The 27,552-nt window shown below is 41.9% G+C and overlaps 1 protein-coding gene across 1 annotated transcript in view; it reads right to left on the bottom strand.

Moving 5' to 3' along the window:
• Positions 1-27,552, bottom strand: part of LOC126176156 (octopamine receptor beta-1R-like) — a 401,706-nt gene that overhangs the window by 265,773 nt on the left and 108,381 nt on the right. The window lies entirely within an intron of this gene.

Here is a 27,552-nt window from a genome sequence, read left to right as displayed (position 1 = left end):
CGCAACTCGAGACCCACTCCTCTCCGTGATTTGGGGAGTGATTGGGAATAACAACAGGACTGATTTATCAGTAGTTGACGAGTAGTAGTATGTTCGCCAGTGTGTAGTTAGGCATCTTCGACTGGTCTGCTTTGTTTCCTGACTTGTCTCCAAAGAGTGCATCTACATATACATGATTACTCTGCTGTTCACACTTACGTGTTTGGCAATGGGTTCATAGAACCGCTTTCAGACTATTTTTCTACTGTTTCGCCCTCGGACAACATGTTGTAGCCTAAATCAGACCACCTAAATCTTCCCTGGCGTGTTCTGATTCCCCTTATTTTATTACGATGCTTATTTCACCCTATGTAGGTAGTGGTCAACAAAATAGGGGTACACCCTGTATTTTGGTCTTCGGAGCAGGAACTCGATGACTGAAATTTCATAAAAAGACGTCGCCGCATTGGAAAAAGGCCTCTGTCACCTCCCGCCCCTACTTGGCGATAATACACAAAGATTTGCCCTTCTTTGAACTTCCTATACGCGTTCCGTCAATTCTGTCTGGCAAATGTATGCAGACAGTAAGTTCATTGCATCTTGTAAGTGTTCAGGCAATAACACGCAATATTTGGTTCACCTTTCATACATCAGTTTCTCTGTGGCGGTCTGAACTTAAATTTGTAATTGTAATCCTTAGGTACTTAACTGAACCTATAAATTTAATGTGGTGTGATTTATTATGTAATCGATATTTAACGGATTTATTTTAGTTTCCATGTGGATGTCCACATAATTTTTATTGATTACGGTAAATGGCCACTTTTCACCCCATTTAGACATCTTTTCTAAATTATTTTGCAATTGGCTTTGATTTCCTGATGCCTTTACCAGACGCAAACACTTGAAGAGAGCTGCTCATTTTGTCTCCTAAATTATTTATATTGATTAAGAACAGCAGAGGAACTATAACAGTCCCTAGCGGAATGGCAGATCTCACTCGATTTCACTAGGTAGCTTCCCGTCAGTCATCTCGACTGTGACCTTTATGATAATAGAGAAATAAGATAAGAGGTAGTTCTGTCTTACAAGAATGACATATTCTTAATCGGTGCTGGTTATGCATCAATAGATCATTTTTGTCGAGGTATTTCGTAATGTTGGAGCACTCTGCATGTCCCGATATTCTACTGCGAACTGGAATCAGAGATATGGGTCTCCAGGTCAGCGGATTACTAGTAGTTCCTTTCTTGTGTACTGGTGTCACATTTGCAATTGTCCATTCTTCATGTACGAATCTTTCGTCTAACTAGCGGTTGTATATGATCGTTACAACTAGATCTGTTTCATCAGCATACTCCGAAAACAACCTAATTGATGTACAATCTAGACTGGAACACGTGGCTTTATTGTCTTGAGTTACTTCGCTACGTTGGGTGTATCTGCTTCCCAATTGCTCATTGTGGCAGCTATTTTTGATAGGAGTTCTGGCATATTTACTGCATTTCCTTTTGTGAATTAATTCCAGCAATCCGTGTTTACTGACTCCGCTTCTGTGTCGCTATTGTCGGAAACATTACCATTACGATCACGCAATGAAGGTATTGAGTGTGCCTTGCCGTTGGCATACTTCGTATACGATCAGAAACTGTTTGAAATTTTTGCCAGATTTAGAGACAGAGTTTCGTTGTGTAAACTATTAATAGCATCTCTCATTCAAGTTCGTCCTAAGTTTCGAGCTTCAGTAAAACGTCCCTAATCTTCGAGATTTTGTGTTATTTTAAATCTGGCATGCTGTTTTATCGAGTATAGCCTGACGCACACTATCTACTTAACTTCCTTACAAGATGAACAGCGTCTTGCATGCGATGGGAAGAAGTAATCTATCATACCGTTCTCGAGACAGTAACCTTCTTTAACTGACAGTGGTTATTTCCTGAATGGAAAGAAGATCCTTAAGGTGACATTCTGAGGCCTTTAAAAGCTGTAAAGGGTACAAGAGTGTATATGTGCCTTTGGGAGTCACATTTCATACCGTTGTTGATAACAGACTACAGCTCCGAATGAAATGAAAGTTTAGTCACCTAATACCTGTTATGTGATGAATATCTTCACAACGTTTAATAAATATCACCCAGTGTATCTTATCATCTGATTAAAATACGCAGAAACTAGGTATTAACCCGTTCCTGCTGTATTTCAGTAAAATTCGTACCCTAAGCTTAGTTATCGTAGCCTCATTAATATGTTTCATTCATGCAACTTTAATCCGTCCCCTAAGAGTATTCATTTTTTATATTCCTATCAATTTGCTTCATTTCATCTGCTTCTGGTTAAATTTCTATTGGCGTATTGGACTAGATGTTCTCTATGACATCGAATAAATTTGTCCCAAAGTGTTTTCGAAATAGAACATGACATATCGTGAGAATGGTGCCCAAAAATGAACGATCACAACCCAGTTGAATCGTATCAGGGAATTTACCTCCTAGACTAATGACACGCAGCATCCCTGCCAGGCACTTAAATGTGATTTGCAGAGTATCCATGTAGATATAGAACAAATCCACGACTTGTCTTTTCGCTTGACTATAACCAAACTTAAGACGCCCTAACATAACCATGCTACACGGACGTTCAAATCCCCACATACAGGCCACTGAATTCGCTGTATGACAATGGGCCATATGTCAGGCACGTAACTACTAGCAGATATTCTCTCTGAATTAATCACGGAGAAGTCCTGGACGATGTGAAGGGGCCGTATTTGTTGGACTCGGAAGTTGGAAAGTCGAGCCAAAAAGATTTCATGGTACTCAATTCAAAAGCCCATCTCACTTTTCATGGTTTTTGAATGACGTGGCGCAATTCTAAAACGTTAGTTTTAGAAATACATGTCGCCAACAATGTCCCACATATAGTTTACAATATCCTTTTTATTCCAGTTATCCATATCAGAGGACGAAAAGTGCTGATTAACTTATTGATGTTCATGAACGGCCAGCAATATACAGAGTGTATTACAAATACCTGGAATAACTGTAACAGCTGTTTCATTTCACCAAAATAAGGAGTATATTGTGAAGTCACATTGCAAAAGACATCGTTTCTTAGTTACTATTCGGAGAATCTTGTACAGGATTTAACGGGTATATGTGCAGATATTTTTACATGTGGTACCGTGATATGTACACTCACTGCTTGCTTTGTCTCTGCTTGGAACAGTGCTCCCATAAAGACGTCACAAACCTTATGACCCGACTTTTCTGCACTGTCGTACTGCACCACTAAGTGGACTGCATCTGGCAGGTTAGACTAACCGTTTTGCATCCACACATCGACATTTCAACACCTGAGCTGCTGCCCAGGGGAAAATAAGAAACAATAGTTTGCTCTTACCACATGTACCTGGAGGTTCTAACCAACGTAAAAATATACAACTTGTAATATCTCTAATTTTTAGCCTGAAAATGACGTAAATACCCACACAATGTTGTTCAGCAAACTCTCCTCAATTACCAATAGTAATATCTGCACTTACACCCGTTACGCCGTGCTTTTTCTTTGTTCCCAGTAAATGGCTCATGAAGATTTTCCATTGTGTCATTACTTCATAAAATATCATAGAAAATCTTCAAAACATCCAAAGACTTGTCTGCAGACAGGAAATAATTGTGTGGTGCAGTTTAAAATATTCTCTGTCGTTCTGGAAAAGATACACAATTTTTTATGAGATGTTGCTTATGACTCAGGTTACGCCCTGGAACTGACGTTTCCCTGCCTGTTCACATGTTATGTAAGTCATCGGTATGTATGTCCGAAACACTATACCGTCCAATTATGTATATACTACATCATTTTATTGCTGATAGGACTCTTACATAAGCAAACTGTGAACGGTTAACTGGTTGACCAATCTGTAACGTAATTCTTTCGATGATTATTCCAAAACAAAAGAAATACTGGATGTGTGTCGCATATTCTTTTCCTGGTTTTGATATGTACGACCAGTCTACGTCGTTTTACCGATTGCTTTTCATACACACTGTAGTTGTTGCACTCTTAGTTTTGTAATGTTTATGGGGCGTTCCTGGTGAAAGGAGTCCATGCCAGTTAGGATCTTTTTTTGTTTGTGTAAATCGTTTGTGTTACCGTTCAGCGTCTGACCACAGAATCAGTTAATTCAGAATCATAGCCTTTCCAATTTGATCACATTCACATACGTATCTTTGTACTGGATGTAGACTCTTTTTGGACTGGTTAGGTCTCAGGGCGGAAACGAATCTGAGTCAAGTCACTTTTTGAGGGAACCACAGATCGCCTTTAGGCATCTTATCGAGAGGAAATACTAGGGATCATTTTAAGGACTCTTATTCAGTTACAGGGTCATACTTTAAGCTTGTAAGGATTGTTAGAGAAAGGATACAGCTAGAGAGGCAGTGTGTTCATACTCCAGGGGGGGGGGGGGGGGCAGTTGACTGCTTGTTTGATAAGCGGGAATCCTCGGAGTCCAAAAGCGTGTAAAGCGATTTATGTCTGTAGTGTGGAATGTCCTGAAGAGGTCTATTCAAAGAGCTGGGTATGCTAACTACTGCTTTCTTTATTTACTCCTTCATGAAGCTTCCCATAGTGAATATCTCTCTCTTTCAGATCAGCAGCTCAGTTCAGTTCAGTTCAGATCATGGAATCAGTACAAGAAATAAGAATAATCTTCACAAAGAGCTACTGTCAGGTACTTTGGACCAGAAAAGTGGCCACTGCTCAAAAAAAAAAAAAAAAAAAAAACCCGGTAAGTTGCCAGCAGCTGTTAATGTTTAACTACTAATAAAATTCAGAGTGAGAAGAGGCTTAGTGATATATTGGTGACCAGCTCCTTCTATTTCTTCTTAGAAGAACCAATTGATGTGGAAATATTCTTTGGTCCAAAAAAGTGTCCACTGCTCAGAAAAACACAGTAAGTTGCCAGCAGCTGTTAATGATTAACTACTAATAAAATTCAGAGTGAGAAGAGCCTTAATGATATATTGGTGACCAACTCCTTCTATTTCTTCTTAGAAGAATCGATTGATGTGGAAATATTATTAAAAATTTCAAATAATGTGACTGTTGCGTAAAATATGACGTCTGCTCATTAAAGTCACAGCAAAGTTAAACATGACTGAGCAGGAACCACATCTCCGGGATATAAGTCATGCGTCTTATTCGCTGCGCCATCACATTAGGTCTGAAATTCTAAGAATTTTGGGTGCAACGTGGATGACGCGTTGGCGCTAATAACGTTCAGAACTATATAAGTAAAGCTGTATGTGGTAAACTTGATCTTAGTTCTATACATAATTGCTTTAAGATCTTTCTTGACGAGTCTGTTTAAGCAAAGCCCAACTTTCCTCAGTCGCATTTGTACCCATGCGACATTAAGGAGAAAATATACCCGATGGAAAATTCTGGTCATTGCAAGATGCGCATTGTCAATAATTAAAACTTTCTTCCAGAGACTTGCTATATTTTTGCTCACAGCCAGTTGCGGCATTTAAATACCTAGCGTCTCACCACAGAGGATAGCACCAGACTGTGGTAAAAGGAAATGCATCGTCTGTTTGAGTAAGACGAAAATTTCTTTAACGAACGTTGTCCAGAATAATCCGCTACGTCCATTAGCAATACATTAGCATCGAGTTGTCTTCATTTAATACCGTTGGTACTTGCCTTGTGGGATACCATCTCTGCCGTGTCCACACAATATAATGGGCTGCGCATCGTCCTTGGTCGGCTGCTTCCAACAGTTTGGTTTTTCCGAGAGTTTGACTTTTTCGGAATATCACTATAAGTAAGTGTCGTAAAAAGATGGACTATTTGATTATGACTGTAATAGTTTAAGAATTATCATATGCACACCAGAGTACTGAATATTTACATGTTTTGTGACAAGTTTGTTATTAACTACTACATGATGATATGTTAAAGATTTTGCTGCTCATTCCTCATCAATGCGGACCTTTTGCTTAGGATCTGTGGAAGATGCATGAGTCTTTTTTTTTTGGTAAACACTCTTTATGTATTTTCTTGTTATTATATGTTACATATCTTGGATCATTTCCTCACTATAGAGCTATGGTACAAAAAGTATTGCACTCTAACAAAATATCCTTTTTAAACATATTAGTGTATGATTCACCAAGTGGTCGCCCACTTAATATGCTACATAAATGTTTAAATAACAGTTCTTCATTCATAAACGCCAGAGGTCCAGCACGCAACCTTCAGTGAAATTACTGCCACTATGTATGCTGTTGGTATCTACCGGCATTGGCAGCATCACATCAACCAAGCCGCGAGGTAAACATGCCTCAGCACTTTGACCCAGGTAGCTATTTTAATCGTGGCTGTAAGACAGCAACCATGCGAGAATATGGGGGGTATAAAATACCGAACCTGCTACAACAAGATTTTACTTTCAACAGGTTTCGACAGCGACTATGGGTGTCTTCATCACAAAAATCACGATTACATGTAGTAACTGACAAAAGAATTTAAAGCCAATAATGCTTTCGTCCATAAATTACTTCACTAAGACGTGAAGAGACCAATAGTGGATGTCGGAAACAGGGAAGGGAAAATTTTGTGGTAACCGGTTGCCTGTTTTCTACGTATCAGAACAGTCAGGTAATATAGAATAAGTACAGGAACCAAATGGGAATAATAAAATTGGAAGACGAAGAACGAAGCGCCCAGGTTAGAAGGAGTGTAAGACAGGGATGTTGTCTTTCGCCCCTACTGTTCGTTCTATATACCGAAAAAGCATGAGAGAAATGAAAGGAAGGTTCCAGCCTGAGATTAAAATACGGGGTGAAAGGATACCAGTGATAGGATTTCGGCCATGGCAGTGCTGTCGTCAGTGAAAATGAAGAAGAATTAAACCGAAGAACGATAAAGTAGTGAAAAGTAGCATAAACGGCAACAATGAGAAACTTAACATCAGAGTTTTGAATCGCGAAGGAATTGTGCTACCTAGACAGCAAAATAACTCATGGTGGACGGAGCAAGGAGGGCGTAAATCGCAGACTAACTATGGCAAAAAGGGCATTCCTGGCCAACAAAAGTCTATTCGTATCAAACATATGTCTTACTTTGAGGACGAAATTTCTGTGACTGTACATTTGGAGCACTGCGTTGTATGGCAATGAGGCGCACATTGTGAAAAAGTTGGAACAAAAGAGACTCGAAGTCTTTGAGATGTGGTAGATGTGGTGCTACAGAAGAATGTTTAAAGTTAGGTGGTCTGAAAAGCTAAGGAATGAGGAGGTTGTCCGGGGAGGCCGGCCGGAGTGGCTGAGCGGTTCTAGGTACTAGGGTCTGGAACCGCGCGACCGCTACGGTCGCAGGTTCGAAACCTGCCTCGGGCATGAATGTGTGTGATGTCCTTAGGTTAGTTAGGTTTAAGTAGTTCTAGGTTCTAGGGGACTGATGACCACAGCACTTAAGTCCCATAGTGCTCAGAGCCATTTGAACCATTTTTGTCCGGAGAATCAGCCAGGAAAGTAATATATAGAAACACTGACAAGAAGAAGGGACAGGATTATAGGACATCTGCTAAGACATCAGGGAATAACTTGCGTGGTACTAGAGAAAGCTGTAGAGGGGAGAATTTAAAGCCAATAATGCTCTCGTCACATAAATTACTTAATTAAAACGTGAAGACACCCATAATGGATGTCGTAAACAAGGAAGGGAAATTTTGTAGTAACCGGTTTCCTATTTCATACTCATCATAACAATATAGCGTAAGTACAAGAACCAAGTGGGACACGTGCTGGAAATAATTGAGGCCGTAGGTTGCAAGTGCTACTCTGAGATGAAAAGGTTGGCACAGGAGCGGAAATCGTAGAGGGCCGCAACTTCAAGTCAGACGACTGGTGACTCAAGGAGAGAAGAAAGAAAAAGAAATCATTTAGACAGCTTTTCCGCACGGAATCAGACAGTTTGCAAATTCAGCAGAGCCTCCCTTCTAGCAGCTCACCACCGTATTTTACAACGTGCGTTGCTGACCTGGTAACTAATTATGGTACTGAATAGACATAGCAATGATTCGATGCTTCAGCCGCATCAAAGCCTTCTACCGGAGACGGGCGGCGCGTCCTGGAAGAGAGAAAAGGCAGCGCCGTTGAAAGGCCGCTTCGCACAGGAGGCCGTGCCGACACGCGCTGCAGGGTCTATGGAGGCCAAGGCGCCCGAATAGGGACGCGGCTGCCGGCTACCCACCGCCCCTGCTGGGCTGACTCGATTAGCCGCCCTTAATTGACCCTAATCGCCGGCCGCGACAGATTTCGCCAGGCGGCGGCCACGGACCTGGTCCTTCCAGGCGCAAACCCTACCTCGCCGACGTATTTATGAGGAGGAGATGCAGATATTCTTCAGTGAATATAAATTTAGGGTGCACCATACAGGAATTAGATTTCTCAGATTAAGATTGTGATCTGTTCCCGACGATCTGGTACAGTGGTCGCACAACTTTTCTGCTCAAGAGCCAATACTGTCTCTGTGGGGTTTCACCTCGCGCCGCACATATGCCGATCTTATTATTACTTGGTTGTTGTTGTGGCTTGATGCAGCTCTCCATGCTACTTCGCCCTGTGCAGGCCTCTTCATCACCGAATAACTACTGTAATCTACGTCCTTTTGAATCTGCTTACTATACTCTTATCTTGGTCCCCCTCTACAATCCCCCCACCACCAACCTGCCCAGAGCACTAATTCACAATCCCTTGATGTCTCAGAATGTGTCCTATCCGATCTAGTCAAGTTGAGTCAAAAATTTCTTTCCTCACCAGATCCATTCAGTACAGCAGGACATTTCAAAAGCTTCTATTCTCTCCTTGGCCGGCCGGGGTGGCCGAGCGGTTCTAGGCGCTACAGTCTGGAACCGCGTGACCGCAACGGTCGCAGGTTCGAATCCTGCCTCGGGCATGGATGTGTGTGATGTCCTTAGGTTAGTTAGATTTAAGCAGTTCTAAGTTCTAGGGGACTGATGACCTTAGAAGATAAGTCCCGTAGTGCTCAGAGCCATTTGAACTATTTTTCTCTTCTTGTTTCAACTGGTTTTCGTCCATGTTTATCTTCCATACCTGGCTACACTCCTCACATCTATTTCAGAATAAGCTTTCAGACACTTTAATCTATATTCAGTGCTGACAATGTTCCCTTTTTTAGATATCCTTTTCTGGCAATTGCCAATCTACATTTTATATCCACTCTACTTCGGCAATCATCAGTTATTATTCTCCCCAAATAGGAAACTCTAATACTTTAAGTGTCTTATTACCTAATCTCATTCCCTTAGGATCACCTGATTTAATTCTGTTACATTCCATTCGCTAGTTTTGCTTCTGTTGATCATCTTATGTTCTCTCAGAATCCTGTCCATTCCGTTTAATTCCTCTTCCTAGTTCTTTGCTCTCTCGAAAAGAATTACGAAGTAATCGGCAAACCTCAAAGATTTTACTTGTTCTCCCTGGACTTAAATTCCTATTGAAATTGTTTTTTGTTTTCTTTGCTCCTTGATCAATGTCCAGATGTAATAACGTCGGCGATAGGCACGCTGTCTCATTTTCCAATAAACGGCTGCTTACTTTTTATGCCCTTCGACTCTTATAACTGTCAATTGGTAACATGCATAAATTAGCATGTTAAGAGGTACCAACAGCCTAGAACAAACGCGCTCAATAAATTTGCCGCCGGCTCCGAAAAACTGATCATTAAACTTCGACACCATTCGGAACACTTTGCGTCGACTTTCTCTGTTTCAGAGCGACCCCAAAGTTGCCACACTGTAGTTGCCTCACGAAGTCTTGTTTTGTTTGTGAGCGAATGGTTAATTGATTAATAACAGTAATTTTACTTATAATGAAATGCATTTTGAAATACGAAGCACGATCATCTGTGTTAACATATTCTACTCATTATTCTGTATTACACCCTTAATTTCAATTCATATTCCTTATTACAAATATGTACAGTATTTGAAGATATATACTTCCGTGTCAAAATATACAGCATGAAGCTGATAGTTGCTTGTCGCACGCACCTGTTAGGTGTCAGTACTGGAAAACAAACAATAAAAAAATTCGCGCACTCCCTTTTATTAATTCCGGAATGGCAACGATACTTACCCCTCTGCCCATGAGGTAAGCGCCCAAATTTTCTTAATTCACGGCCAAATTCAGCAAAGCCGATTAAAACTAGGCACAGCTTAAAACATTACTGCCCCTGTTAACATTTTTCTTTGTCGCTGAGAGGGAAAACTATCCTCTTAGGAAGCTCTTAACGTTAGTTGACGTTTCTTGATTCGGCTTCTAGTTGCTAGATGCATGTTACGAGGGTAATCCGAAAAGTAAGGTCCCCTATTTTTTATAAGTACAGAACTCTGTTTGTGTGGCAGTTGGTCACACTGTTATGAAGAGTGCTTCACGCGCTGTGTGTTAACTTACGCATGCCGTGCTGAGGCGCTCAGTCTTGGCTCGGCAACCGTTGAGAATGGAGCTCCCGTTGGATGTTCCCGCCAAGTGCGAATTGGGCGCAGTTATTCGGTTTTTGAACGCAAAGGGCACTGCGCCGATTGAAGTCCATCGCCAATTGACGGAAGTGTATGGTGAGTCGGTCATGGATGTCAAGAAAGTTCATAAGTGGTGTAGAAAGTTTGCAGCTGGTCGGACCGAAATTCACGACAAAGGAGCGGGACACCATCAGTTTCTGAGGAGACAGTGTTGAAGGTTGAGCAAAGCAAGCATGGAGATCGGCTGATCACCCTGGATGGTATCTGCACATTGGTTCCTGAGGTTTCCCGAAGCACCGCTCACGGAATTTTCACGGAAAAGAAAGGTTAATAACTTTCTGAACAGCATGGTGGCGAGCTGGTATGACATGGACATACAAAAACTGCCACAGAGTCTACAAAAATTCGTCGACAGAAATGGTGATTATGTCGAAAAATAGTTAAATGTTCAAGCTGTAAAATAATGTAAACCATTGTAGAAATAAACAGGTCTATGTACTTATAAAAAAATAAGAGACCTTAATTGTGGGATTACCCTCGTATTATAAAATACATGCCGGCCGCTGTGGCCGAGCGGTTCTAGGCGCTTCAGTCCGGAACGGTGCTGCTGCTATGGTCGCAGGTTCGGATCCTGCCTCGGGCATGGATGTGTGTGCTGTCCTTAGGTTAGTTAGGTTTAAGTAGATCTATGTCTAGGGGACTGATGACCTCAGAGCCATTTTTTACAAAATACAATTGAGAAACACGGGCCGCACGATTACTTGATTTGGGCCGCATTTGGCATGTGTGCAGCAGTTTGACGACCACTGACCTTTAGCACTTTTTTAACAAACGACTTTGTCGGTAGAGACATAAGGCAGCGCTTAGAAAGCAAATAAATCTGAAGTAAATACCAGTCATCACAATTCACGTAAATGCAAGTCATGTAACCCTTTCCTGCCTCACTAGGTATGTGAATGTCTCCCATTCCACCAATGAGTAGAACTTGCAGATACAATTTTCATCTTACCTGGGAGGAAGAAGACATTTTGAACATTTCATGAGATTTTGTGAATCACTGACCCGATGAAATATTCGTATGAGATAATAACTGAAGCATATTATGTCAACTTGTAAAATAAACTTTGAACAATAATTCAAAGCGATACGTTAGAGGATGTACGAGTAGAAGACATACACCATGTTTTATTGAGAAGAAAGAGCCATAAAGTATTGTCAGTTTCCAATACACTCTGTATCATCACGAGACCTCATATATTGAAGAGTGAAGCAGATGAAGGACTTATATATCTTTACGTATCCATCGCTCTTCATACCTAAACGTCAAACAACCACGCGCTTCAGTACTTCTTCTCAATTGGTGACTGCTATCCTTTAGGTTGTCGAAACATGACGTGGTATCACGGAATGGAAAACCGGAGAAGTGGGAAAAATTGAAGTACAGAACAACATACGGCGATAGGTATGCTGTGACTATCTGAGAGTTGTTACTGTGGGGTGCAGGGAGGGGCGCAGGAATGTAATTTGTCGTCTAAGACAACGGTTTGCCTGCAAGATCAGAGGCAACGCTCACCGAAGTCAAATGAGGGCTTCTAATCTACCTTTTTACTACAAAGATGGTTGTCATCAGAGCGGGGAAAATGTGATTTCAAGAAACGCATTCACAGATCATCAAATGAACTTTTAGTATTATTAATTCCGATGGTTTTGTGTTATGTCAATACTACTCAGTTTTCTTCTATTAAACAACATTAAGTGCTTTTAAGATAAGATAAGGACAACAGAATGCTTGTTAGCGACAGAGCATGAGGGTGGATTTGGAAGGCTGGGGCTGGAAATCGTTCCTTTTCGGCCGCCATTTCACTTAAGCTTTCAGGGATAAACAACGAGAAGCGGAACTCTGGGAGACTGGACTGAGATTTGAAGGGTCGTCCTCCGGAATGCAAGTCCATTGCCTAAGGAATGGATCATCTCAGCCGAAGAGCCAACGTACGTCTTAAATATCGCTGAAAATAATTTATCGTTTTCAGGAAATATCTGATACAACTCTCTTCCTGATGCCAACATTTAATTTTATTGCGTAGCTCGATGTATTATGAACAGTGATTTTGCATTTCCTGCAACACATCTCTCTTTTCGCGGACTGTATAAAGTGGCATCCTTGTTTGGTTTACCCACAGTTTTTTTACACTGTTTCAGGAGAATATCAGCGTGTATCCAACGATTAACTGCTCCATAATTGATGAAATACGTCACAGGATCCGTCTGTGCTAACCTAACCGCTGACCGGAAGTAGAATTCTTTCATCGTCACTTCTTTTAACTAAATTGTTTGCAGAACCGCCAAGAGATCTGAGTGCTCTATTCCCAGGTTATTAAATGAGTTAATTGGTTAGAGTGGAGGTAAAGAAAATTGGTTCTAGTTCTATAAAATCTTCATTGATTTCTGTGGCTTTTGTGCAAAAAAAGGCAAGTTACCCGCAAACATTCTTGTTTTGTTCTACTGTACTCAAGCCACTCTACAATAAACGCTAAGAAACAATACTTCTACCTGCCAGAAATATTAGTACGTATTTTTCGAGTCGTCATGTAGAACGTGTGTTTTCCTGTATTTTCAGGTAGTTATATGTCAGCAGACTACAGAAAAAAGCCCACGTATAATTCCTACAGAACTTGGAATCACCCATATCCACGTGTAGAAAGTGATGTTCCCTGACTCTTCTCGAATAGAAAATCATGTATTATGAAGAGAGTGGAAGGAAAGTTGCCGTTGAATCTCCCATTGACATTAACTTCACAAGAAAGGTAGCATTAGTGTGGAAAGACATGGTGAGGGATTTATCTTGAGCTTTCTGTTGGCGTCGTCGTAGCATTGATATTTTTTTTTTTTTTTTAGAATGCAAAGAAAACCGAAACATGGATGGTTAAGCTGGAAATGAGTACATACTGCTACTGCATAAGTCTTACTGCGCTGTCACACTGGGCCTGGAATATTCATGATCTGTGGGAGCAGCATAGGTCACACGGTGGCATAACTGGTTAAGAGAAGCTGTATGTGATGAAGTCGACCTTACTTATCATTTTAAGGCTCCAACAGATACACTTTACCCTCTCTAACTGACAAGACTATTTATAGCAAATTCAGGTGTTACGGAACTGCAAAAACACTTCTTTAATTGTATTTGTACGAATCTTTCCTTAATGCAAGAAAATTACCGGACGAAAATGATGGCCGTCGTATAATGCGTAACGTCAATAACAAAATGATCTTCCAGCGCTTTGTTATGGTTTCCGTAACACTCAGATTTTGTATTTGAATAGCAACGCATTGTACCTATAGTCTGACCACAGACGATATCAGCGACTGTTAGTAAACGGAAAGACGTCGCCTTTTGAATTCATGAGAATCTTTCTTCGTGGAACGTTGTTTATAATTGTCCGCTATTTCCTTTAGCAAAAAATTAGCAACAGGACGTTTACTTCGTAGTTCTCTTGTGTTATGCGATCTCCGTTATGGCCATACAATATCCCGCAACGTGCATCGTCCACGGTCAATAGCACATGTTCTTCCATTGCATGCGACAACTTTGCTTCCTGTGCTACATTCTACCATGATTGACGGGTACACCACGTGCTGACTCCTGAATTCCAACTGATACATTTCATGTCTATATTAAACTGCTGGGCTGCCACCCACTAAAGGTACATGGACATAAACTTCACTACACGTGACTAGAACTTGAGTAATACACGCTGCCTGCTGCGTTGCCCAACATCTGCATAGTTGAACGCAATGACTGGTCACGACGAAGATGGACGCCAGCAAGAGGACTACAAGGGGAACTCAACGGGGACAACTTTTTTATCTTTCTTATGAACTGATTTGTAGATTTCATTCGATACGGTACTGTAATACTTTTGATAGTGTGTGCCAGAGGATGGATACTCTCTATTGTGAAACATACCACTTAATATATGTTATTTTTTGATGTAAAAATTGTATTGAGACAGAATACTGTCTTAAATTATTCATTCTTTTACCATGTTTTCGATATTTTACTAGCTCGATAAAAATTGTCCTTCAAAAATAAGTCTTATAATATCTTTGTTTCTTAATTTAGCATTTCACCTACTAATTAATGAAATCAATTATATAGATCTCCACCAATGAGTAGAGCTGTCTACCCATAGACTTAGAAAAATACTGTGAGCTTATATGCTGACTGCTGCTGTAGGCCTACGGATACAAACAGTCCATTCACATTAACGTGTTCACCGCCTTTATAGTGCCGTGTTCCTTGATTTCAGTCAGGCATTTGATGCCGTCCCGCATCGCCGTTTAATGAAAAAAAACACGACCTTACGGAATATCGGAACAGATTTGCGATTGGATTCAAGACTTCCTTGCAGACAGAACTTAACACGTGGCTCTTAACGGAACAAAATCCTCAGATGTAAAGGTAATATCTGGAGCACCACAGGGAAGTGTGATAGGAACGTTGCAGTTTACAATATATACACTACTGGCCATTAAAATAGCTACACCAAGAACAAATGCAGATAATAAACGTGTATTCATTGGACAAATTTATTATACTGGAACTGACATGTGATTACATTTTCACGCAATTTCGGTGGTTAGATCCTGAGATATCAGTACCCAGAACCACCTCTGGCCGTAATAACGGCCTTGATACGCCTGGGCATTGAGTCAAACAGAGCTTGGATGGCGTGTACAGGTACAGCTGCCCATGCAGCCTCAACACGATACCACAGTTCATCTAGAGTAGTGACTGGCGTATTGGGACGAGCCAGTTACTCGGCCACCATTGACCAGACGTTTTCAATTGGTGAGAGATCTGGAGAATGTGCTGGCCAGGGCAGCAGTCGCACATTTTCTGTATCCAGAAAGGCCCGTACATGACCTATAACATGCGGTCGTGCATTATCCTGCTGAATTGTGGGGTTTCGCAGGGATCGAATGAAGGGTAGAGCCACGGGTCGTAACACATCTGAAATGTAACGTCCACTGTTCAGAGTGCCGTCAGTGCGAACAAGAGGTGACCGAGAGGTGTAACCAATGGCACCCCATACCATCACGCCGTGTGATACGCCAGTATGGCGACGAAGAATAAACGCTTCCAATGTGCATTCACCGCGATGTCGCCAAACAGGGATGCGACCATCATGATGCTGTAAACAGAACATGGACTCATCCGAAAAAATGACGTTTTGCCATTCGTGCAGCCAGGTTCGTCGTTGAGTACACCATGCAGGCACTCCTGTCTTTGATGCAGTGTCAAGCTTAACCGCAGCCATGGTCTCCGAGCTGATAGTCCATGCAGCTGCTAACGTCGTCGAACTGTTCGTGGAGATGGTTGTTGTCTTGCAAACGTCCCCATCTCGGATCGAGACGTGACTATACGATGCGTTACAGCCATACGGATAACATGTCTGTCATCTCGACTGCCAGTGATACGAGGCCGTTGGTATCCAGCACGGTGTTCCGTATTACCCTCCTGGACCCACCGATTCCATATTCTGCTAACAGTCATTGGATCTCGACCAACGCGAGCAGCAATGTCGCGATACGATAAACCGCAATCGCGATAGGCTACAATCCGACCTTTATCAAAGTCGAAATGGTACGCATTTCTCCTCCTTACACGCGGCATCACAACAACGTTTCACCAGGCAACACCGGTCAACTGCTGTTTGTGTATGAGAAATCGGTTGAAAACTTTCCTCATGTCAGCACGTTGTAGGTGTCACCAGCGGCGCCAACTTTGTGTGAATGCTCTGAAAAGCTAATCACAGCATCTTCTTCCTTTTGGTTAAATTTCGCTTCTGTAGCACGTCATCTTCGTGGTGTAGCAATTTTAATGGCCACAAGTGTATAAATGATCTAGTAGAACGCGTCGGATATTCTTTAAGGCTAGTCGCAGATGATGCAGGTGTCTAACGCCAGAAGACAGTAAGAATTTGCAGAACGACCAGCAGAGAATTGATGATTGGTGCAGGATCAGGCAGTTGACCATGAATGTAAATAAATGTGAAATATTGCGCATACATAGGAAAAGAAATTCACTACTGTACAGCTGCACTACTGATGACAAACAGCGTCTGCCGTAAAATATCTAGACGTTAACTATCCTGATAGTGGGAAAAGCAGACACCAGACTTAGATTCATCGGAAGAATCTTAAGGAAATGTAACTCATCCACGAATGAAGTGGCTTATCAGGCGTTTGTTCGCCCGATTCTTGAGTGTTGTTTATCTGTCTGGGATCCCTGTCAGGTAGGACTCATAGAAGAGATAGAGAAGATGCAACGAAGAGCGGCGCATTTCGTCACGGGATCGTCTAGCTGGAGAGAGAGCGTTACGCAGATGCTAAACAAACTCCACTGACAGACGTTTCAAGAGAGTCATTGTGCATCGCGGAGAGGTTTACTACTGAAATTGCGGGACAGCACTTTTCATGAGGAGTCGGACAACATATTACTTCCCCCCTCCCCCACATACATCTCACGTGTTGACCATGGGGAAGAAATTCGAGAAACTGTAGCCAATACAGAGGCTTACAAACAACCATTCTTCCCACGCACTATTCGTGAACGGAACAGGGTTGGAGGGATGAGATAGTGGCACCACAAGTATCCTTTGCTACACACCATTAGGTGGCTTGCGAAGTATGATGTAGATGTATAATTACTCACAGACGGCAAGTGGCACTACCAGCAACGGAGGGTATATAAAGCGTATCGTGGACGCGGAGAACACTACAGTCGTTGTCGTAAGCGAAAACAGAGCGATTTATCTGACGTCCTAAAGAACACGGTCATTGGCTTTATGGGCCGAGGGTGGAAGCAATCTCCAAGCGGCTAAGTTCGCCAACTTATCGCGTGCCGCCGGCGCCATTCGAAACCGGTGCTGAGGCAACCGTAGTGCTCTACGGGCCATAAATGACTGGGCTTACGACGGCTGTGGAGATGTGTACGGGCAGATAGGCGCGTATCTGTTGAGAAACTGACCGCCCGGAAGAACCAAATGGACTACCAATAATGTCTCCCAACGAACGTTCAGCGAACGTTGTAAATTACTTCGCAGCAGGCGCTTGTTTTATGCACCCATCTGACTGCTGTTCATCTGTGACGAAGGTAGGAATTTGTACCCCAGTACGGCAACTAGACACCTACTGAAAGGCACCAGGTGGCCCTTGCAGATGAATTACGTTTTATACTCCACTGACGTGAAACATGTGAAAGCAAACACCCTGCGGTTATCGTCTGAAGGGTGCAGGTCCGAAACCAAGTGTTATGGGCTGGAGAATGTTTTCACGGCACTCCCTGGTAATCTCGTCATTCTGGAAGACACATTAGATCAATAGGAGCATGCATCTACCCTTGGAGACGATGTCCACCTCCTGCATGCAGTTTGTTGCATCTCGGCACGATGTCATGGACCAGCAAGAAAATTCTGCTTGTCACACAGCTCGCAGTGTCCGTGCGTGGTTCAGAGAGCAACAGGGTGAGTTTAACGTACTCCCCTGGCTACCAAACTCCTCGGATTTTAACTCAATCGAGAATCTGTCGGACCACCATGACAGGGCTACTGGCGTCATGCGTCGAAAACCGAGGCACTTAGAGCAGATGGTCACTGCCGTGGAGGCGGCATGGGTCCACAGCCCTGTCGGTAGCTTGCAGAAATTCATTGAATCTCGGTCTGAAACGTCTCGCCGAGGTCCAATCTGCAAAAGTCGCCTCTTAAAGCTTTTGAAAGGTCGTCACAGGAAGTTAAATGGACAGTGTAAGTCCATAATGAGTAAATAGGCGGATGTGCGCCAGAATTATGGTATCCACTTAGAATTTTTGTTAATAGAAATATATAAATTATTTATGGCATTGGAAAGATGCTTCTGATGACATAATGTATGTGGAATGTCACGAAATAGAAAAAAAAAGATAACAGTGCCACAAACCTTTGACCAGCCTTCAGGATAAGTGGCCACACAGACGCCTATCCCGTTGTAATAAATGTAACCACACAGTTAACTCAGACGCAGTGTGTAACACCTGTGCACATGAAGCCCGCCAGTCTATACTCAGCGGTTGTAGCGATCGCACAACTTGATTGTGAAGCTATTCTGGCACCACTATTATCAATGACTGTCTAGAAAGTGGATATGTTTTTCGTTTACCACACAACAGCGGTGCGATTGTACAGGGAACAATATCCTGCTTGCGGCAAGCCCTCATGATCGGCCTTTACAAAGCTTATAACAAAACTCAAGAAATAGAACACATTTCGCTGCATCAACCACGCTTCCTGATAGCGACTTTCAAAATCGTTTACAGTACTCCTGTTTGTGTCTATGAAAACGGCAGAATGATGCTGCGTTTCTAAGGAAGATTTTGGTTACGAATGAGTCATCTTTTGCAACAAATATTCGCAACATGTATTAATGGTCAGCTGAATATCCATTTTGGCTGAGAAAAGTTAATAAATAACGATCTTGGTCTACCATAGTGTGTTGTGCGTTTTTTTAAAATGTGCGTTATTAGTCCTACCTGTTATATTGATGAGACGCAAGACAGGTATTTACGGTTACTGATAGGTATGCTGCCGCAGTTATTGGACATAAGACAATCCGAACGGTACTCTTGTCTGTATGAGGACTACAAGAAAACACCGATGATTCCAAAAGACGCAAATGATGTTAAAAAAGCGTGTATTCTTCATTACGTCTATACGTACTCGACGTACAGAAGTGTTTGCTCGGAATCGATTTATAGCATATTCAACATTTTGCTCACTTAATGTAATGTTCACTATAATAAAGAGACGAACTGTGCTTGAGTTGCGTGTTACCTTCGATTTGGTACAGTAGAACAGAGGTTTCTGTAGGAAGTCTTACCCTCACGGCGGGACAATACCTTGCGGCGCTATCTTGTTACTGTTTAATCAAGTCCCATTCATGCCGCTGAAGACGTCTTCTAAGACCTTTTAAAGGCCACAGAAAAAGTTTTCCATCGGTAAAACGATCCGGCTTCTTAATTCGGTAGCTATAAACGTTAAAAATTACCTGTTGATGTCACAAAATTCGCCACACTGTTCACCATACCTTAGCAAAAGCAACACTTCGATTTATTTACTCGTTATACACATACTATGGTCTCCATTCCAGAGATTGGTCTGATACAGCTCTCCATGCTACTCTATCCTGTGTAAGCTCCTTGATCTCCGAGTAACTACTGCAATGTACATCATTCTGAATCTGCTTTGTGTATTCATTTTCAAATTTTCTAACCTACCTGCCCGATTAAGCGATCTGACATTCCACTCTCCGATTCGTGGAACGCCTGTTTTCTCTTTCCTGATAATGAAGTCTCCCTGTGTAGTCCACGCCCTGAGTTCCGAAAGGACGACTATTTTACGTCCGGAATAATTTGCCTATAGTTGTAGTTTCATCATCGGAAACCTCTTTCCCAAAACTCATTTCACCATAATCGCTTCTTACAGCCATACGTTTAATGGAAATAAAAGTAAATCGGTTTTGTCAGTGAAATTAAATAGTGTTTCCAGTCGTGAAGGGCAAAGCGCAAACTAGCCTCGAAGGGGCATTTCCAGCTATTATCGAGTGCTTGAGGTCATTTGTAAGCAAACGAAGTCGTCAGCGAATTGGGATCCACCACAACGACCACATTCGGTAACACAACCGCGGTCGTCAGACTCGAAGAAGTCACCATCAGTCAACACCAGCTGCTAACCACTACCTAAACTTTTTGCCCGTTAGAGTCCCGAAGAAAAGGCAAAGGAACTGTGCACTGACACTTCGGAAGCAATTGTGAGAACTTCACCGCTCCAAATACTACGTAACGGTTTTCCAACTGTCAATTTGACCTCTAGACGGTCATTATGTGCAAGTCCAAAGTCTCACTACCGTGTGCGCGGCGAGGATGGCCAAGGGAACACCTACAATAAAACACGGACCAATGGTGTCGAGTTCTCATAATGACGAACGCAGAATTTAACTGACGCACGATAATCGGCGTAAAAGATAGTGCGAAAGATGACGTGCTAATGTACGTCTAAGGCATGCAGTCCTACAGAAACTGCAGGAAGATGTGTCAGTCATGGGTGGGATAGCATCCTTCACAAATGTTGAACGCCCCTCATTGGTATCGATAGTGATTGGCAGGATCCTCTAATCTATTACCCAATATTGCAGTCAACATTTAGGTTACTCGTTCCTCTTTCATCATCATAAATCAGGAACACACCGCTTCCAACTCATGAATATCCTCCTCCAGCTTGCAGGACTACTTCAGTTTTCAATCACAAATTATCTGATCAACGTTAAACCATAAAGTTCCTTTCCTTTATGGCTAAAGTCTGGTGATTACTACAATACATATAAAATATTAGTCCATTTCATGATAACTCTTTCATATAGAAATACTTAACGTAGATGTTATCCGCGACCATTTCAATCAAAATATCTATTTACTACCGTCGCCGAGATTAAGAATACTTTTTATACCGTAATGCTCTTGGAGAACTATCACACATTAATTTAACTTTTCACTTTGATAATACGCTACTGGCCATTAAAATTGCTACACCAAGAAGAAATGCAGATGATAAACGGGTATTCATTGGACAATAATATTATACTAGAACTGACATGTGATTGCATTTTCACGCAGTTTGGGTGCATAGATCCTGAGAATCAGTGTCGCAAGTATCGAATGAAAGGTAGAGCCACAGGTCGTAACACATCTGAAATGTAACGTCCACTGTTCAAAGTGCCGTCAATGAGAATAAGAGGTGACCGAGACATGTAACCAATGGCACCCCATACCATCACGCGGTGTGATACTCCAGTATGGCGATGACGAATACATGCTTCCAATGTGCGTTCACCGCGATGTAGCCAAACACGGATGCGACCATCATGATGCTGTAAAAAGATGCTGGATTCATCCGAAAAGATGACGTTTTGCCATTCCTGCACCCAGGTTCGTCACTAAGTACATCATCGCAGGCGCTCCTATCTGTGATACAGCGTCAAGGGTAACCGCAGCCACGGTCTCGGAGCTGATAGTCCATGCTGCTGCAAACGTCGTCGAACTGTTCGTGCAGATGCTTGTTGTCTGGCAAACGTCCCCATCTGTTGACTCAGGGATCGAGACGTGGCTGCACGATCCGTTACAGCCATACGGATAAGATGCCTGTCATCTCGACTGCTAGTGATACGAGGCCGTTGGGATCCAGCACGGCGTTCCGTATTACCCTCCCGGACCCACCGATGCCATATTCTGCCAACAGTCAGTGGATCTCGACTAACGCGAGCAGCAATGTCGCGATACGATAAACCGCAATCGCGATAGGCTACAATCCGACCTTTATCAAAGTGGAAAACGTGATGGTACGCATTTCTCCTCCTTACATGAGGCATTACAACAACGTTTCACCAGGCAACGGCGGTCAACTGCAGTTTGTGTATGAGAAATCGGTTGGAAACTTTCCTCCCGTCAGCACGTTGTAGGTGTCGCCACCGGCGCCAACCTTGTGTGAATGCTCTGAAAAGCTAATCATTTGCATATCACAACATCTTCTTCTTGTCGGTTAAATTTCGAGTCTGTAGCACGTCATCTTCGTGTTGCAGCAATTTTAATGGCCAGTAGTGTAGTTCTGACTATTAGCACAAGCTCTACCGGATCTCGAATGTGCTGATGATACTGTCTTCAATGACGATAACAAAGTGGGGCGAGCGGCGGCGTGTTGAGTATCTTGAAGGTGTATCTTCACAGACGACTCGAGTTCCTGGCGGCGTCTGGTAGCGAGTGTCTTTAACTTGCTGTGCCGCTGTGACCTATCAACTGTAATCTGGGACCTCGCACTTCGCACGATACGACGCGTAGGAGTTGTACAATCTGTAGAAAGTGTACAGATATATTAAAATTAAATAAAATACAAACAGTTTTTTTTTCGTCACTTGAAAATAATTTCAAGTCAACCTCTTCTTTACCTTCTTCTTGTATTTGTGGCGTATTCATTATTCATAGCATGTTGATAAGCTTTCCATGTACTCCACGTACGTCACGATTTTCCTGATCGTTTTCAGTGTAAGATAACTAGTTAGATTACATTGCTGCTCGGTATCGTGTTATATATGTGATCGTTTTCAGTGTAAGATAAATAGTTAGATTACACTGCTGCTCGGTGTCGTGTTATATATGTAGCAGTATGTGCAAGCATCCATTTGCAGAGTTGTACTTTGTTCTTAGGTATCTGATGGCGAGTCTTTTCGGCTCTTTCAATCGGCTGCATGAAATGTTTTGCGATATCTGCTGGCAAGAATCGGATTCACTACACATGGCAACGGCGGAAGCTCCTAGTGCGTGCCACAGGAACCGACGTCACACGCTGGATGACCTCAGCAAGGCCGCCGTCGAAGAGTGCGGCAGGTTTGAGCAGAGAAACGTGACAACCTTGAGGGCTGCATGCAGAAGTTAATCTAAGCGTGCTGCAATGTACGGAGTAACTCAGTATTGCTTACAGTACATTTTGATTTTATAATTGTGAAAAAATTGAATCTCCGCACCTTCAGACTGTTCCTGTTTTGATCATAATTTTCTGTTTTCACTGCACAGGAAAATAGTTTTTGTTTTGCTTTGTTTCGTAAGGCTATTCTTCCTTTCGCTATTCCCTTAAATTTCAATGCACATGCGTTCATAGGTGTACAGGCAATACCGAACGGTCGTTCAGGAGACGCAGTTGGTAGGTCCTTGGTTCGTCTAGGCCATTACGGCCAGCTGTGCACCACAGTTCCCTCGGCTCCGGTTTTTGGATAGCACCAATTTGTCACGCACGGTATACTTTAATCACGGTGGTACGCGAACAGTTTACAAGCTTTGCCGTTTGCCGTTTCGGAATGCTTTCACCTTGCCCGAAAGCAAGCCTTTGGACTAAGATAAATCCTTCCGTTTCCGCAACAGGACAGCTCCCCCCCCCCCCCCCCCCCCCACGAGCTTCACATACCCACTAATGTTAGTGCTGCCACTTGCTGTATGCGAATGGTTATTGCACATCGACGTCGAACATAGGCGGTGATCACATTAATTAGTGTTACTATGTATATGAATACATATGCCGGCGAATTTATTTTCTTGCAGCTTCTTACTTTTCACCAGAATTAATCACCTACCCTTGACATACGTTGATGAAGGGTTTCATACTGTAAGTTCTAGCGTGGATATTTTGTTATTTGTACGTTCTTATATGTGGTCATGGAACAGAACGGATCATGATCGTTGTTTTAAAGTTGGCTCTTTGTTCTGCATGAAATTATAAAGTGTGTAGCAAGGGAACTACACAACAGCAGTCAAATAAAGTTAAAAAACAAGTATAGTAAATTCAGGAAGAAAGTGACGGCTTATCGAGGTTAAATTTGTAAGACGATAATAATTTAGTAACTCTTCACATAACAAGCAACAGATCTACTTCCCATTCCATAATGGTAAATAACGGACTTTTTTAGATTTCGGTACCTTAATCGATAAAAAGTAAACCATTACAGGATTACTTTGTTGTAGGGTCTCTGGAAATGGTGGAGGTACCAAGTTAATATGTGTGTACGTGCTGGGGTCTAGACAAGCTTCTAAGTCAATGCAGTCAAAAGAGACGGCCATTTACGTCACATGTTTTGATACTGGCAAACCCATGCATTAGAACCTATAGATGAGCTATGGTTACTGAAGAGCTTGTATCAGTTTGCAAAAAGCTTACACAATTTTTAATTCTTTTTTGATTCATCAGTCTTCTGACTGATGCAGCCCGCAAAGAATAACTCTCCTGTGCCAACCTCTTCATCTCAGAGTAGTACCGGGAATATATGTCCTCAATTATTTGCTGGAGGTATTCCAATCTCTGTTTTCCTCCACAATTCTTACCCTCAACTGCCCCCTTTAGTATCGTGGAAGTTATTACGTGATGTCTTAGCAGATGTCTTACTATCCTGTTCCTTCTTCTTGTCAGTATTTTCCATGTATTTAATTCCACGCTAATTCTCCGGAGAAAATCTTCATTTCCTACCTCATCAATCCACATAATTTTCAACATTCTTCTGTAGCGCCACATCTCTGGTGTTTCGATTCTCTTCTTTTCTGGGTTTTCCAAGGTCCATGTTTCATTACCATACAATGCTGCTCTCCATAAATACATCCTTAGAAATTTATTCATTAAATTAATGCCTATGTTTTACACTTAGAAAACTCCAAAGCTATTTTATCATACCGACAGGATTCGTTCTATCCTTGGAAACCATTTAGAACATACATTGCAAAGCCCTAAGGTCATCGTTTCTGAAAATTAGTTCTGAAAATAGTATGTTGTGATATTGTACAACGGTTTTTTTGAAAACTGCTTTATGTCATTTCAATAAAATCCCGCAGAGTGTCAGAATGCGTCATATTTCATCAGAATTAACCTGATGAAGGGCTACCTGCAACAGCCACCAAAACGTTGGTAGTCCTTTTACATTAGACGCCGTCACACCCTGAAAGATTTTATTAAAACGGACTTAGTCAAGTCAGCTTAAGCTCTTACATTACTTCAATACATTCCTTAAATTTAAGAGAAATTTTTCAATGATGCAAAAAAATAATAAAAATAATCAAAAGCAGTTTTTACTACTTTTATGATTGTTTACTTTGCTTGTGAATGATTTCAGTGTCGATTCCATGTTGATTTTGTACTTTTTTTTTTTGAAGTGTTGCTGATTCAATTGTCATTTACATTATCATGACATGCATGAATGTCACATTCTATCCACTGCATTTCGCGCTAGCAGACAATGGCACTAGCAATCAAAAAGTAAGCTCATAAACATGCGAACGTTTCCAGTTATTCAAAAGACATTTAATTCAAATCTACAACTATCCATAGGAGAAACAGAGGTTGCATTCACTGGCCATTCTTGAAAATATTGATCTAGAAAGTTGCCAGAATCAGGATCCCAAAAATGTTATTCTCTAGTAACTTCGTGAGAGCTAAAGCCGCTGTACCAGAAGCTGTAAGACGGAATCTGGCTCCCCTTTGCCTTTTAAATACGATTCCAGCACCGTGCATTCCAAATTTCGATCGAAATTGGCTTTGCTTTCACACAAGTGCGTATTGCATGGCGACTGATCAAATACAGTGGCCCGAAAATAGTAGAGAGATCAATTTCGCAACATGTTTTGATATATCGGCGAGGGGAAATCTTTTATTCAGTTATTTTGAGAATGCTTTCTAAATGTTGATTTTCCATTGTGTGTTCAGCAAATAAAATTGCACGTTGGAGAAATATGATATATTCGCTACCCTTCAAAGAATAATGTTTCACCTAACTCTTTAAGGTAGCACCAGCTGCTTTTTAGAGTTCAGCATCATCGTGTAATGTACCATCTATCAGCTACGGTCGTCGAGTAAATACGACACCTCCACATTTTGTCATGCAAAACTCTCCATCTTCAGATTATATATTGGTCTATATATACTTCCGCTGATTGGCGTGTCCAGTGTCCCTTCTGGCCTCTTTTTCCCTCCATTTCTGTAATACTCTCATGTTGTCGAAGCTTCCCCGTGCATTACATTTAATCCCTTAAGAGACTTGTTGTCCACAATCAAGCGCAGTTCGAAAACAGCGGCAATACTCGTAAATATAATTCCAGAAGTACCTTTGATTGTGGTGAGTTTTGATGTCACACAAAGAAGAGTGAGGTATTTAACCATAAAATTCTTTGACCGTTTACAGAGCGATGTAAAATCTTAATTGATAATCTAAGTAGTTTAAAACACAAAGAGCCAAATCCATAGAAGAATTTCTAAATGTGAATTAAAATACATACTGTATGCACATGATAATAAGAAACAGTTTGAAAAGTTTGTAAGCGTCTTTTATGGTACGTTGTACTCACAAACAAATGTTAAGAAAATAATTCTATACGTTGCACCGTTTCCGAGTTATTTAGCATTGAAGTTAGCCAATCAGGTCGCCGCGAACGCGTATTCACGCAGCCTGCCAGAGGTGGTGCCCCAACCGTATTCGTCAATTGGTTTCCTCAAGCCGAACCAACGTAACTTCTGCTCACCCAGCTTAAATTTATCACTTCTTAGAAAGGCACATTTTTCACTAGTAATAAACTTTCCTACAAGTGGTAACACATATTTCTGTGCATTACCACTGTTCAGAGCGTGCAAGAATTGCGAGCGGGACAACTTAATTGGCTAACTTCAACGCTAAATGACTCGTAAAAGGCGCAACGTATCGAATTGTTTCTTTATTTCTCAGCACAACCTCTCCTGACACATTCTCATAAGCTTTGCAGACTGTTTCTAACCACCCTTTCAAGCACACCATTCTCCTAAGAGTCGTCAGGTGCATTTTCTCGGGTGCTTCGGTAGATATTTACAGTTTCGTTTCTGAATTGCATAGCCGCACTCAGACCAGACAAACAGTGCTCACCGCGTCGTTCATGCGACGCCCAGTGACGACAGAAACTTCGTTTTGTTTCCCATTGCAAACGACATTACGCACTGAGACATAAGGCATTAGGGAGTGGGAGTCTACAAAAGGAAGGTTTCTTTCGTCTCGTTTAATGATGTCTTCTCGACCTACAAGTCTTCTAAGTGACTCTGTTGTGGGTAGATTGCAATAAGGGCGTTTAGCGTCTTCTTGCTGTGCTCTTGTTGAATATGCATCCGAACCCGCTGCCAGCAAGTAGCTTACTCGCTGCGAACAGTAACAAGGTGGCCAATGAATGGATTGGCATCAACAGTTGCGCATTTCCGTGTTGCAAGACACACTGGTAATTGGTTTGTAATTTTATCCAATTACTTGGCGTATGGTGTGGCGATTAAAATATTGACGCAAATAACTCTCGTTTATTTGTCGGTCTGATACTGGTGATGAATTTTTTTCCCTACCAGTAGGAACTGAACTATCTCTGCACATACAATGAATTGTTTCACAACCAGATG

The sequence above is a fragment of the Schistocerca cancellata genome, chromosome 3 (assembly GCF_023864275.1).
Source record: "Schistocerca cancellata isolate TAMUIC-IGC-003103 chromosome 3, iqSchCanc2.1, whole genome shotgun sequence".
NCBI classification, from domain to species: domain Eukaryota; kingdom Metazoa; phylum Arthropoda; class Insecta; order Orthoptera; family Acrididae; genus Schistocerca; species Schistocerca cancellata.
The sequence above is the reverse complement of the archived record's forward strand: the minus strand, read 5'-3'. Positions and strand labels throughout refer to the sequence as shown.